Consider the following 16,331-nt stretch of genomic DNA (forward strand, 5'->3'; position numbering starts at 1 on the left):
CAAAGTGGCTCTATTTCATTCTATTTCACTTCCTAGCACTTCCTATCATTTAATATCCATCCCTTTGGTCTTATTGACATAAGAGATGTCATTTATAGTCTATCTCTTTCTATATATGGAAAGTCAAGAAATTCTCATCGAAACATCGAGAAATTGTGCATATAGAAAACTCTAAAGAAAGAAAAAAAGGAGACCCATGCCATGATTTTCAAATCTTTTCTATTTAGTAGTCTAAGTTTCTCGATGAGGATAATTAATTCGGTCGTTGTGGTCGGACTCTATTATGGATTTCTGACTACATTCTCCATAGGTCCCTCTTAGATCTTCTTTCTCCAATCTTGGATTAGGGAAGAAGGAGATATTCGCGACTACTGGCGATTTCATTATGGGGCAGCTCATGATCTTCATATCGATCTATTATCCACCTCTGTATCTATTCTTTCTTAGCTAAACAGGTGGAAGATCTATCCAATTTGGTTATATTATATCATGGACTCGAAAAACGGATCTGAATTTGACTGAAATGCACGATCTTCACAGGTATCACTTTTCACGATACCTAAAAGGTGGAATAGCGATTTTCGAACCATTTCCTATAAGAGAATGGTTTCCATTACTTTGAGAAATGGATTCTTATATCAAACTATAGCTATTGCATTAAAGAAGAAAAGAAACTAATAGAAGTCGAAGACGCGGAATGATAGTGAATAGAGAGAAAGATTCTTCTGATTTTCTTGTTTCTATCTACTAGACGCCGTAGAGAATTGAGAATTTTCATGTCTTTCAATTCTCGTACTCGTAATTGGAAAGTTATGGAAGGAGACCCATCATTTTGCAATGAAAACAACATATAAAACTCTGGACAATTTCGAAATCAGGCCAAGCGTCTTAATACATATGCAAAAAAATTCATTATTGGCCCACCATTGATTAGAAGATTTAGCTTGTATGAATCGCTATTGGTTTGATACGAATAATGACAATCGTTTCAGTATGTTAAGGATACAGATGTATCCACAATTCATTTAGAGTTACTTAATAGTCTATTTCTTATACCATATCTCTATCCCGTGAAATTCTCGAGCCAAAAGATGGATGCATATGCTGTGTTTCATTTTGCTAAATGATATCAATTAAATGGTGTATCAATTCCATAAATTGCATATAGCAATAAATAAATCAGCAAAATTCTTTCTAATATTTTAGATAGAAGAAACATTTCTTCTATCTAAAATATTAGAAAGAATGTACCCTTCTATCCAAATCCAATTTGCATCGATAAAATAAATCCAAATTCCAGTAGTAGATGAATAATTGCAAATTTGTGTGTGTACGAGATTAGAATAACTTCAAAATAACTGACATAATTTTGTATTTTTCCTGATCAGAAAAATACATGAAAAAGAAAGGAGGTAGAAAAATTTTTGGATTTATGGTTAAAGAAGAAAAAGAAGAAAACAGGGGTTCTGTTGAATTTCAAGTATTCAGTTTCACCAATAAGATACGGAGACTTGCTTCACATTTGGAATTACACAAAAAAGATTTTTCATCGGAAAGAGGTCTACGAAGACTTTTGGGAAAACGTCGACGTTTGCTGGCTTATTTGGCAAAGAAAAATAGAGTACGTTATAAGAAATTAATCGGTCAGTTGAATATTCGGGAGCAGTAATTTAATCGTTCAAATTTTTTTCTTGTTTTATTATTTTTTTAGTAGTCTTATAGTAGTCTTAGATTTTTCATTTTGATGAGCCTCGCTTTGAGGAATTCATGGAATAATCCATTTTCATGGAATAATGAATTAAGGAAGAAAGGATATGAGTCTACCGCTTACAAGAAAAGATCTCATGATAGTCAATATGGGCCCTCAACACCCATCAATGCATGGTGTTCTTCGACTGATCGTTACTCTCGATGGTGAGGATGTTATTGATTGTGAACCCATATTAGGGTATTTACACAGAGGAATGGAAAAAATCGCGGAAAACCGAACTATTATACAATACTTACCTTATGTAACAAGGTGGGATTATTTAGCTACTATGTTTACAGAAGCAATAACAGTAAATGCACCAGAATTCTTGGAGAATATTCAAATACCACAAAGAGCCAGCTATATTAGGGTAATTATGTTAGAATTAAGCCGGATAGCTTCTCACTTGCTATGGCTTGGACCTTTTATGGCGGATCTCGGCGCACAGACTCCTTTTTTCTATATTTTTAGAGAGAGAGAATTAATATATGATCTATTTGAAGCTGCTACAGGTATGCGAATGATGCACAATTACTTTCGCATCGGAGGAGTAGCCGCCGATCTACCTTATGGATGGATCGATAAATGTTTAGATTTCTGTGATTATTTTTTACGCGGAGTTGTTGAATATCAACAACTTATTACACAGAATCCAATTTTTTTAGAGCGAGTTGAAGGAGTAGGTTTTATTAGCGGAGAAGAAGCAGTAAATTGGGGCTTATCGGGACCGATGTTACGAGCTTCTGGAATACAATGGGATCTTCGTAAAGTAGATCCTTATGAGTCTTACAACCAATTTGATTGGAAAGTCCAATGGCAAAAAGAAGGGGATTCGTTAGCTCGCTATTTAGTACGAATTGGTGAAATGAGGGAATCCATCAAAATAATTCAACAAGCTGTAGAAAAAATTCCTGGAGGACCTTATGAAAATTTAGAAGTCCGACGCTTTAAGAAAGAAAATAATTCTGAATGGAATGATTTTGAGTATAAATTTCTTGGTAAAAAACCTTCGCCCAATTTTGAATTGTCAAGACAAGAGCTTTATGTAAGAGTAGAAGCCCCAAAAGGTGAATTAGGGATTTATCTAGTAGGAGATGATAGCCTTTTCCCCTGGAGATGGAAAATCCGTCCACCCGGGTTTATTAATTTGCAAATTCTTCCTCAGCTAGTTAAAAAAATGAAATTGGCTGATATCATGACGATATTAGGTAGTATAGATATCATTATGGGGGAAGTTGATCGTTGAAATGATAATAGATAGGGTAGAGGTAGAAACTATCAATTCTTTTTCGAAATTGGAATTATTAAAAGAAGTCTATGGACTGATATCGATTCTACCCATTTTGACCCTCCTTTTGGGAATAACAATAGAGGTACTCGTAATTGTGTGGTTAGAAAGAGAAATATCTGCGTCGATACAACAACGTATTGGTCCTGAATATGCTGGCCCCCTGGGCCTGCTTCAAGCTATAGCAGATGGGACTAAGCTACTTTTTAAAGAAGATATTCTGCCATCCCGAGGAGATATTTCTTTATTTAGCATTGGACCCTCTATAGCAGTCATATCAGTTTTATTAAGTTTTTTAGTTATCCCTTTGGGATATCATTTTGTTTTAGCCGATCTTAGTATTGGTGTTTTTTTATGGATTGCCATTTCAAGTATAGCTCCTATTGGTCTTCTTATGGCAGGATATAGCTCAAATAATAAATATTCTTTTTCAGGCGGTCTACGAGCTGCTGCTCAATCCATTAGTTATGAAATACCATTAACTTTTTGTGTGCTAGCAATATCTCTACGTGTGATTCGTTAAAATAGATCTTTTTCCTATAAAATCCATTAACTATTTATATTCCTTTTCTTATTTAGTATTTGGGTTGGTAAGTTAAACTAGATAGCTATATGAGTGAAACAAAACAGCTTATAAATTTGTAGTAAAAAGAAAAAATCTCATTTCCTACGTACAAGAAAAAAGTGGAAGTAAACATAAGCAGTGTAAACTCTTTATCCCAAGGTTGATATTTTTTAATTAGTCATCATATCTTGAAGCGGCCAAGAATAAAGGATTCACGATATGGAATTCCATTACTAGAATACTCCTAGTTATTACTATAACTTAATAATCCATAAGAAGAATCCACCAAAAGTTAGTGAAGGGTTAGGAACACTAAAGTACATAAAGGATTAGTAATGGAAAATCTAAAACATTAGAGATTTTTGCCCATAAAAGGAATCATAATAAGGACTTGCAATTTGTAGAAATTATCAAGTAGTACTTTCTTCGGATTCCGATCCAGAGTATGTTCCCATTCACTTGTTAAGGAAATGGCTATCAAGAACGAATTAACCCTTTATCCATTTTTTCTTTTTAAATACCCCCTCCCTGGGGAAAGAAGAATAGTAAAAAAGATATGGAGTGCACTAGAAAAAATTTTCATTATTTCCTTCCTCTATCCATATTCATGCAGAATTGCTCATGAACTAATACCCAACTCTTTCCATTTATTAATTGAATTCCTATAACAAGTAACAAGTGTTTTATTCCAAGATTAAGTTATTACTGAACAAAGAAAAATTTTCATTATATTATAAAGGATGAGATCAATTCGGAAGCGCTTTTTCTTATTCTAGCAGACGGAATTCCTTTGGTCTAATTTAGGACTTTCAAATCTATTTTATTTTATCTAATTCTATCTACGCCCCCGGGGCTAGGAACAAAACAGTCCTTTCCTTTTTCTGATCATAGAGAAGCCGTATGAAGCTAAGGTTTCATGTACGGTTTTGAAATAGCGGTGGGAACTGTGATGTTATCACCGACTATGATTATCTAACAGTTCAAGTACAGTTGATATAGTTGAAGCACAGTCAAAATACGGTTTTTTTGGATGGAATATTTGGCGTCAGCCTATAGGTTTTCTGGTTTTTTTAATTTCTTCTTTGGCAGAATGTGAAAGATTACCCTTTGATTTACCAGAAGCGGAGGAAGAATTAGTAGCAGGTTACCAAACTGAATATTCCGGTATCAAATATGGTTTATTTTATCTTGTTTCTTACCTAAATTTATTAGTTTCTTCTTTATTTGTAACAGTTCTCTACTTGGGCGGGTGGAATTTATCTATTCCCTATATATCCTTTTTTGATTTTTTCCAAATGAATAAAGCAGTTGGAATTTTGGAAATGACAATGGGTATATTTATTACATTAACTAAAGCTTATTTATTTCTCTTCATTTCTATCACAATAAGATGGACTTTACCGAGGATGAGAATGGATCAGTTATTAAATCTTGGATGGAAATTTCTTTTACCTATTTCCCTGGGCAATCTCTTATTAACAACCTCTTCTCAACTTGTTTCACTATAAATAAGATAATACAATAATAGTAAGAATATTTTCAACACAAAAGCTCTCTCAAACAAGAGAAAGAAACATATCTTTTTCATAGATATTTAGAATGAATATGTTCCCTATGGTAACTGGGTTCATGAGTTATGGTCAACAAACAATACGTGCTACAAGGTACATAGGTCAAAGTTTCATAACTACCTTATCCCACACAAATCGTTTACCTATAACGATTCACTACCCTTATGAAAAATCAATTACACCAGAGCGTTTCCGAGGGCGAATCCACTTTGAATTTGATAAATGTATTGCTTGTGAAGTATGTGTTCGCGTATGTCCGATAGATTTACCCGTTGTGGATTGGAGATTTGAAAAGGATATTAAAAGAAAACAATTGCTTAATTATAGTATTGATTTCGGAGTTTGTATATTTTGTGGCAATTGTGTTGAGTACTGTCCAACAAGCTGTTTATCAATGACTGAAGAATATGAACTTTCTACCTATGATCGTCATGAATTGAATTACAATCAAATTGCTTTAAGTCGGTTACCAATCTCCATAATGGGAGATTACACAATTCAAACAATTAGGAATTCGTCTGAAAGTAAAATAAACAAAGAAAAATCTTCGAATTCAAGAACGATTACTGATTACTAAACTTTGATTTTGTCTTTCTGTTATAAAAATCTAATAATTCTTTATTAAACTTTAAAATTAAACTATAAAGAAAAACGAAAAACTACTGCTTATTGGAAATTATTTCTTATTTTAAATCAGACTAGATTTTCGTGATATAATATAATTTATAACTATAAGTTTATACACAAAAAAATACCCTAATCCTTTTTTCCTTCCTTGAATCCTTTAGTTTTAGTCAGTTCATGAAAAATTTTATACTATTAATTTCTTTTTATCCATAATGGATTTACCTGGACCAATACATGAGATTCTTATGCTATTTGGGGGATTTGTTCTTCTACTAGGGGGTCTAGGAGTAGTATTACTTACCAACCCCATTTATTCTGCCTTTTCGCTGGGATTAGTTCTTGTTTGTATATCCTTATTCTATTTTTTATTAAATTCCTACTTTGTAGCTGTCGCACAACTTCTTATTTATGTGGGAGCCATAAATGTCTTGATCATATTCGCTGTAATGTTCGTAAATGGCTCAGAATGGTCTAAAGATAAGAATTATTGGACTATTGGAGATGGGTTCACTTCACTCGTTTGTATAACTATTGTTTTTTCACTAATGACTACTATCCCAGATACGTCGTGGTATGGAATTCTTTGGACTACAAGATCAAACCAAATAGTAGAACAGGGTCTCATAAATAATGTTCAACAAATTGGAATTCATTTAGCAACCGATTTTTATCTTCCGTTTGAACTCATTTCCATAATTCTTCTAGTTTCTTTAATAGGTGCAATTACTATGGCTCGGCAATAAGAAAACTTAGAAAAAGTACAAATTATAAGAATTGCAAATCTAAAATAAATAACTAAAGAATCACAATTTTGATTTAGTAAAATCCATCTACTGCCAACAAATACCTCCTTTTTTTTTTTTTTTTTTTTCTTTTGTTGTGTAATTGTTCTATTGTAATTAATTGAATCGGTTCAATTCTTGCCCTCATATTGAAATGAATCGAGATTGATAAGGAGTTAGTTAATGATGTTTGAGCATGTACTTTTTTTGAGTGTCTATTTATTTTCGATTGGTATCTATGGATTGATCACAAGCCGAAACATGGTTAGAGCTCTAATATGTCTTGAACTTATACTGAATTCAATTAATCTAAATCTCGTAACATTTTCTGATCTATTTGATAGTCGCCAATTAAAAGGAGATATTTTCGCAATTTTTGTTATAGCCCTTGCAGCTGCTGAAGCCGCTATTGGACTATCCATTCTTTCTTCCATCCATCGTAATAGGAAATCCACTCGTATCAATCAATCTAATTTATTGAATAATTAGACTTTTGAATAATTAGACATAGAATCCTCTAAACAAAGGCGCACATATTAAAATAAATAGAAATCAATACTATTTTCTTAGTATTATTTGAGAATATCCATTTTTTTTAGTAGATTATTGCATAGTATTCTTTTTCACTTAAATGAATTTTTGTATTTGTAATTCATTGATATTGCAATTTGAATATTGCAATAATTTATATTGAAAAGACGATAGCCAATTTATTGGCTAATTCGAATTCGTCTGTACAATTCGTAAAATTCTTTCTTATTTCTTATTTATTGTTGAAATCCAAAATTAAAGTCTCTTGGCTCTCTTCACGCTTTCTCACAAACAGATTAAAAAATAGATTTTTTTTTTTGAAGTTTGGATAAACCATTGCTTCGTCTGGTGTCTACAATACATATGACTCATTATAGTACTAATTTCATTTTTACCAGATCGAAAAATTTTATGTTGAAAAGAAAAATTTATAGATCCAATGTCACATTCCGTAAAAATTTACGATACATGTATAGGATGCACTCAATGTGTACGAGCTTGTCCAACAGATGTATTAGAAATGATACCCTGGGATGGATGTAAAGCCAAGCAAATTGCTTCCGCGCCGAGAACCGAAGATTGTGTGGGTTGTAAGAGATGTGAATCTGCCTGCCCGACAGATTTTTTAAGTGTCCGCGTTTATTTAGGGCCTGAAACAACACGTAGCATGGCTCTATCTTATTGATACGTTACAAAAAACTTCACTCGAATCGTCTGATTCCTCTTTACCGAAGAAGCCTGTGCTCGAAATAATCGAGCACGGGCTTTTCTGGTCAAAACGTATCTTGTCTTTATCACTTTATCATGAGTTATTTTCCTTGGTTAACAATACTTGTTGTTTTGCCGATATTTGCAGGTTCATTAATTTTCTTTTTACCTCATAAGGGAAACAAAGTCGTTAGGTGGTATACTATATCTATTTGTTTATTAGAATTCCTTCTAATGACTTATGCGTTCTGTTATCATTTCCAACTGGAGGATCCCTTAATCCAATTAAAGGAGGATTATAAATGGATAGATGTCTTCGATTTCCACTGGAGATTGGGAATCGATGGACTTTCATTAGGATCTATTTTATTGACAGGATTTATCACTACTTTAGCTACTTTAGCAGCTTGGCCAATTACACGGAATTCGCGATTATTCTATTTCCTGATGCTCGCAATGTATAGTGGTCAAATAGGATTATTTTCTTCGCGAGACCTTTTACTTTTTTTTATCATGTGGGAGTTAGAATTAATTCCTGTTTACTTACTTTTATCCATGTGGGGGGGGAAGAGGCGTCTATATTCAGCTACAAAGTTTATTTTGTATACTGCAGGCGGTTCCATTTTTTTCTTAATCGGAGTTCTGGGTATGGGCTTATATGGTTCCAACGAACCAGGATTAGATTTGGAAAGATTAATTAATCAATCATACCCTGCAACCTTGGAAATACTTTTATATTTTGGCTTCCTTATTGCTTATGCTGTCAAATTGCCGATTATACCCCTACATACGTGGTTACCAGATACCCATGGGGAAGCACATTATAGTACATGTATGCTTTTAGCGGGAATATTATTAAAGATGGGAGCATATGGATTGATTCGGATCAACATGGAATTGTTACCTCATGCTCATTATCTATTTTCGCCCTGGTTAGTAATAATAGGAGCGATCCAAATAATCTATGCAGCTTCAACTTCTCTTGGTCAACGAAATTTCAAAAAAAGAATAGCTTATTCCTCTGTATCTCACATGGGTTTCATAATTATAGGAATTGGTTCCATAACCAACATTGGACTCAATGGAGCTATTTTACAAATATTATCCCATGGATTTATTGGTGCTACACTTTTTTTCTTGGCAGGAACCGCTTCTGATAGAATGCGTCTTGTTTATCTCGAAGAACTGGGGGGAATATCTATCCCAATGCCTAAAATTTTTACCATGTTTAGTAGCTTTTCAATGGCTTCTCTTGCCTTACCAGGAATGAGTGGTTTTGTCGCAGAATTAGTAGTATTTTTTGGACTAATTACTAGTCCAAAATTTCTGTTAATGCCAAAAACACTAATTACTTTTGTAATGGCAATTGGAATGATATTAACTCCTATTTATTTATTATCTATGTTACGCCAGATGTTCTATGGATACAAGCTATTTAATGTTCCAAACGCAAATTTTGTGGATTCTGGACCACGAGAACTCTTTATTTTAATCTGTATCTTTTTACCAGTAATAGGAATTGGTATTTATCCAGATTTTGTTCTCTCCCTATCCGTTGACAGGGTAGAGGCTCTCTTATCCAATTATTATCCTAAATAGGTTTGCTTTTTTTTACTCGTCTGCTCTATTAATGCAGAAATAAGTAAAAAAGTATATAATGCAGAAATAAGTAAAAAAGTATAATTAGATCTATCTCGAATTTTTGAGAACCCTTTGATAAGGCGTTCAAGGGGTTCTCAAATAAAACATAAAAGTAAAAACCTTCATTTCATGAAGGTTTTATTTTATGTAATCATTTAGGTGTTAATGTAAACGAACCATAACTATGTAAGCCTATTCCTAATAGATTTATACCAAAATAACAAATCCAAATTATAAGAAATCCTATCAAAGCTATAAGTGCAGAATTCGTACCCTTCCAATTTGGATTTGTTCTACTATGTAAATAAATTGCGAATATGGTCCAAGTAATAAATGCCCAAGTTTCCTTAGGATCCCAATTCCAATAGGATCCCCAGGCCTCATTAGCCCATACTGCTCCACAAAGAATACCTACGGTTAAAAGGGTAAATCCTAGGCTAATGACACGATAACTCCAAGAATCCAAACGCTCCGTTAATTGATATTTGTAATAATTTGGAAATGAAGGGACAGAGGTTCTTTTTAAAGCACTTCTTTTTGCATAAAAATATTTAATATCACTAAAGAAAAATGTTTTATTTAAAACATTTTTTTTCTTTTTAGAAAAGAAATGGAAATTATTTCGAAATCTAATGATTAGAATAGCGGCAGATAATAAGGATCCGCACAAAAGAGTTGCATAGCTTAATAACATCATACTGACATGCATCATTAACCACTGAGATTGTAGAGCAGGTACTAGTATCGTGGATTGATGCATTTCAGTTAAAAGACCCGATGTGGCAAAGCCTTGCGTTAAAATAGTACTTGGCGTAGTTATTGTGCTTAAATCATTTTTAGAGTTCTGTATTTTAGGAATGGTATGAAGAATATACAGGGCCCATGAAAGGAAGATCAATGACTCATATAAATTACTTAATGGAAAATGTCCCGAGGAAGCCCAACGAGAAACTAAGAATCCTGTTATAGAGAAAAAAGTAACTATCATTCCTTTTTCTGACGAATCGCGTAATCCTCCAAGTTCACGAACTAATAAGGTTATAAAATGAATCGTAATCACAATTGAAATCGTTGAGAAAGAGATATGAGTTAGTATATGTTCTAAAGTTGCAAATAGCATAAGGGAAGGTCCCATTACAAAATTGTAAATTTCGAATTGATTTCTAATCTATTGTATTCTTTTTCAAGAATGCCGCCACTCGGATTCGAACCGAGATGCTTGAGCACTGCTTCCTAAGAGCAGCGTGTCTACCAATTTCACCATGGCGGCTAACTTCAAATAATAGGTAACTTAAAAGAATAATAGCTATTATCTTGGGAATCGTCGATATTGGGAAAGTCCATAAAATTTAGGAACATTAGAGTTTTCATTAAAATAGACTTCGTTTGGTAGTATCGTTTCCATTTTTTTTTTTTACAATAAACTCTTGCTTTGCCCAATAGAAACACAAACACTGCTTGAAAGAGTTGGAACTTCTTTTTTCTAACTTGCAATTATAGAACTAATTTTTTCTAATTAATTTCCCCTTTACATTTTGAAAATTCTTTCAATACAATGAAAAAAATCCAAAAGGGTTTCTATTTAATGATGAAATTAAAATAAAATGGATAAATAGAAAAGGCTTTTTGGATTTTTTAAAAATTTCTAGAATGAAAGTCTTTATGCTCTTATTAATAAGATTTACTAACCTTATGATTTTGGAGAAGATAGGTGGAAGTTGTAAGTCCTATTGTAAGAATACTCCACTTTTCATAATTTTCCTAATAGAATATGAGGATTCTATTAGGAAAATTATGAAAAGTTCATTGATAGGAAAAGAATACTTAGCACACAGTATACCAAACAAAACTTTTTTTTTCTTGTATATATAAGATAAGAGGGGTTTTTTGTTCTAAGAATATTGTACCGAGTAATTCGACACATAAAAGTACATTCAAAGAAGAATCCAAATTATTAAATAATTGGAATTCTTTTTTGATAAGTCAATTCATATTATTCCAAAATCTTATTATTTGTTTGTTGCCCAGAAAAACCCTTTGGTTTTGGATGCTCATTACCGCTCGAAAATGATCTTGATTTTACTAAAGAATAAGATTGTACTATGGAAAAATAAGTCTTTTTCTTCCAAATATTTTTACGAATACGCTTTTTTGACATTGAAGTACGTTTTTTTGGAACTGCCATTCAAAAAGGAAATTACTTTTTTCTAGTTGTATGTGAAAGACATCTATTGCTGCAAATCAATCCTTCTTTCTTCTTTTTATTAGTATTTATACTTAGATACTGAAAGATACTTAAATTTTGAATTATTTTTTACTTCATTTTGTCTAATGCGGATAAGACAACAAGAATTTTTTAACATTTTTTCTTTATATATTTTATACTTTTTTTTTAATAATATAGAATATATAGAAGGGTTTCTCATTTAAATCTATTTATATCTATTTATATATCAAGTATACTCCATATATAGATATATGGTATGGAAGCCTATCCCCCATATAAGATAAGACGGGGGGATAAAAAGAAGGGAAAATGAAAATAGTTAATTAAGTTCAGAATGGTATTCCATAAAGGAAAGGAATTCCAATCAAAACAAAAAATACTGAGTCTCTTAAACAAGACATTCTAAAACTTAGGTAATTTATAGTCATTAGAATTTTAGTTCTATATGAAGTAAGGACTATTCGATAATTTCTTATAAACATAGGTTTTCATTGGAATTCACTCAATCAGTTAATTATGGAACAAGAGAGCTGTTTCATCTTTGTTTTAAAGAAATATAAAAATGAATTATGAATAGAAAGTAAAATGATTCCACTTTTTTTTTTTTATTTTTATAAATATCTTTATTTAGTTAATAAAATAACTTCGTTACCTAGTTATTTTATTAACTTTTTTAATTTAACCAACTAAACCCATTCTTAATTTTTAATTATTTCAATGAGATAAATTTTGGAAAAATTAAGAATTTCAGTATTTTTTCTTATTCTTTTTATTTATTCTTTCAGAAAGAGATAAGAATTGGTTTGGTGAATCGGAAACAATTTTATAGAAAAATTGAAGTAAAAATTGAAGTAAAAATTGCAATTTCTTTTCTTATGGAACATACATATCAATATGCATGGGTAATCCCTCTTCTCCCACTTCCAGTTATTATGTCAATGGGATTTGGCCTTATTCTTATTCCGACAGCAACAAAAAATCTTCGTCGCATATGGGCTTTTCCTAGTGTTTTACTCTTAAGTATAGCTATGGTATTCTCAGTTCAACTGTCTATTCAACAAATAAATGGAAGTTCGATCTATCAATATCTATGGTCTTGGACCGTCAATAATGATTTTTCTTTAGAATTTGGATACTTGATTGACCCACTTACTTCTATTATGTTAATACTAATTACTACTGTAGGAATCCTGGTTCTTATTTATAGTGATGGTTATATGTCTCACGATGAAGGATATTTGAGATTTTTTGTTTATATAAGTTTTTTCAATACTTCCATGTTGGGATTGGTTACTAGCTCCAATTTGATACAAATTTATTTTTTTTGGGAACTCGTGGGAATGTGTTCTTATTTATTGATAGGCTTTTGGTTTACACGACCAATCGCAGCGAGTGCTTGTCAAAAAGCTTTTGTAACTAATCGTGTAGGGGATTTTGGTCTATTATTAGGAATTTTAGGTTTTTTTTGGATAACAGGTAGTTTAGAGTTTAGGGATTTGTTCAAAATAGCTAATAACTGGATTCCTAATAATGGAATTAACTCTTTACTTACTACTTTGTGTGCTTTTTTATTATTCCTTGGTGCAGTTGCGAAATCCGCACAATTCCCTCTTCACGTATGGTTACCCGATGCTATGGAAGGGCCCACTCCTATTTCGGCTCTTATACACGCAGCAACTATGGTTGCTGCGGGAATTTTTCTTCTAGCTCGACTTCTTCCTCTTTTCATATCTTTACCTTTGATAATGAGTTTTATTTCTTTAGTAGGTACAATAACACTATTCTTAGGAGCTACTTTAGCTCTTGCTCAGAGAGATATTAAAAGAAGCTTAGCCTATTCTACAATGTCTCAATTGGGTTATATGATGTTAGCTCTAGGTATAGGTTCTTATCAAGCTGCTTTATTCCATTTGATCACTCATGCTTATTCAAAAGCTTTATTGTTCTTGGGATCCGGATCCGTTATTCATTCAATGGAACCTCTTGTTGGATATTCACCAGATAAAAGTCAAAATATGGTTCTTATGGGCGGTTTAAGAAAATACATTCCAATCACAAGAACTACTTTTTTATGGGGTACACTTTCTCTTTGTGGTATTCCACCTCTTGCTTGCTTCTGGTCCAAAGATGAAATCCTTAGTAATAGTTGGTTGTATTCGCCCTTTTTTGGAATAATAGCCTCCTTTACTGCAGGATTAACTGCCTTTTATATGTTTCGGATATATTTACTTACATTTGATGGGTATTTGCGTGTTCATTTTCAAAATTACAGTAGCACTAAAGAGAGTTCCTTGTATTCAATATCCTTATGGGGAAAAAGGATACCCAAAGGAGTGAATAGGGATTTCGTTTTATCAACAACGAAGAGTGGAGTTTCTTTTTTTTCACAAAATATACCAAAAATTCAAGGTAATACAAGAAATAGGATAGGATCCTTTACTACGTCTTTTGGGGCTAAAAAAACTTTTGCCTATCCGCATGAAACGGGAAATACTATGTTATTTCCTCTTCTTATATTACTACTTTTCACTTTGTTCATTGGATTCATAGGAATCTCTTTTGATAATGGAGGAATTGGTAATGGAATAGCAGAGTTAACCATATTATCAAAGTGGTTAACTCCCTCAATAAACTTTACCCAGGAAAGTTCTAATTCTTTTGTAAATTCATATGAATTTATTACTAATGCAATTTCTTCTGTAAGTCTAGCTATCTTTGGTTTATTCATAGCATATATCTTCTATGGATCCGCTTATTCTTTTTTTCAGAATTTGGATTTAATAAACTCTTTTTACAAAGGAAATCCTAAAAAAGAATTTTTAGATCAAGTAAAAAAAAATATATACAGTTGGTCATATAATCGTGGTTATATAGATATTTTCTATACTAGGGTCTTTACCCTCGGTATAAGAGGGTTAACCGAACTCACGGAGTTTTTTGATAAGGGTGTTATTGATGGAATTACCAATGGAGTGGGTCTTGCTAGTTTTTGTATAGGAGAGGAAATTAAATATGTAGGGGGAGGTCGAATCTCGTCTTATTTATTCTTTTTTTTATGTTATGTATCTGTGTTTTTATTCTTTTTTCTTTCTTAAGTTAAGGAATTTACAACAAGTCTCTTGCAAAAATAACTATCCTATCCCCTTTCTACAATCTCTCTATATCCTTGTTACATAAGGTAAGTATTGTATAATAGTTCGGTTTTCCGCGATTTTTTCCATTCCTCTGTGTAAATACCCTAATATGGGTTCACAATCAATAACATCCTCACCATCGAGAGTAACGATCAGTCGAAGAACACCATGCATTGATGGGTGTTGAGGGCCCATATTGACTATCATGAGATCTTTTCTTGTAAGCGGTAGACTCATATCCTTTCTTCCTTAATTCATTATTCCATGAAAATGGATTATTCCATGAATTCCTCAAAGCGAGGCTCATCAAAATGAAAAATCTAAGACTACTATAAGACTACTAAAAAAATAATAAAACAAGAAAAAAATTTGAACGATTAAATTACTGCTCCCGAATATTCAACTGACCGATTAATTTCTTATAACGTACTCTATTTTTCTTTGCCAAATAAGCCAGCAAACGTCGACGTTTTCCCAAAAGTCTTCGTAGACCTCTTTCCGATGAAAAATCTTTTTTGTGTAATTCCAAATGTGAAGCAAGTCTCCGTATCTTATTGGTGAAACTGAATACTTGAAATTCAACAGAACCCCTGTTTTCTTCTTTTTCTTCTTTAACCATAAATCCAAAAATTTTCTACCTCCTTTCTTTTTCATGTATTTTTCTGATCAGGAAAAATACAAAATTATGTCAGTTATTTTGAAGTTATTCTAATCTCGTACACACACAAATTTGCAATTATTCATCTACTACTGGAATTTGGATTTATTTTATCGATGCAAATTGGATTTGGATAGAAGGGTACATTCTTTCTAATATTTTAGATAGAAGAAATGTTTCTTCTATCTAAAATATTAGAAAGAATTTTGCTGATTTATTTATTGCTATATGCAATTTATGGAATTGATACACCATTTAATTGATATCATTTAGCAAAATGAAACACAGCATATGCATCCATCTTTTGGCTCGAGAATTTCACGGGATAGAGATATGGTATAAGAAATAGACTATTAAGTAACTCTAAATGAATTGTGGATACATCTGTATCCTTAACATACTGAAACGATTGTCATTATTCGTATCAAACCAATAGCGATTCATACAAGCTAAATCTTCTAATCAATGGTGGGCCAATAATGAATTTTTTTGCATATGTATTAAGACGCTTGGCCTGATTTCGAAATTGTCCAGAGTTTTATATGTTGTTTTCATTGCAAAATGATGGGTCTCCTTCCATAACTTTCCAATTACGAGTACGAGAATTGAAAGACATGAAAATTCTCAATTCTCTACGGCGTCTAGTAGATAGAAACAAGAAAATCAGAAGAATCTTTCTCTCTATTCACTATCATTCCGCGTCTTCGACTTCTATTAGTTTCTTTTCTTCTTTAATGCAATAGCTATAGTTTGATATAAGAATCCATTTCTCAAAGTAATGGAAACCATTCTCTTATAGGAAATGGTTCGAAAATCGCTATTCCACCTTTTAGGTATCGTGAAAAGTGA

This window comes from Triticum urartu, unplaced genomic scaffold (genome assembly GCF_056163025.1).
Source record: "Triticum urartu cultivar PI428250 unplaced genomic scaffold, HENAU_Tu73 scaffold981, whole genome shotgun sequence".
In the NCBI taxonomy this organism is placed as follows: Eukaryota; Viridiplantae; Streptophyta; class Magnoliopsida; order Poales; family Poaceae; genus Triticum; species Triticum urartu.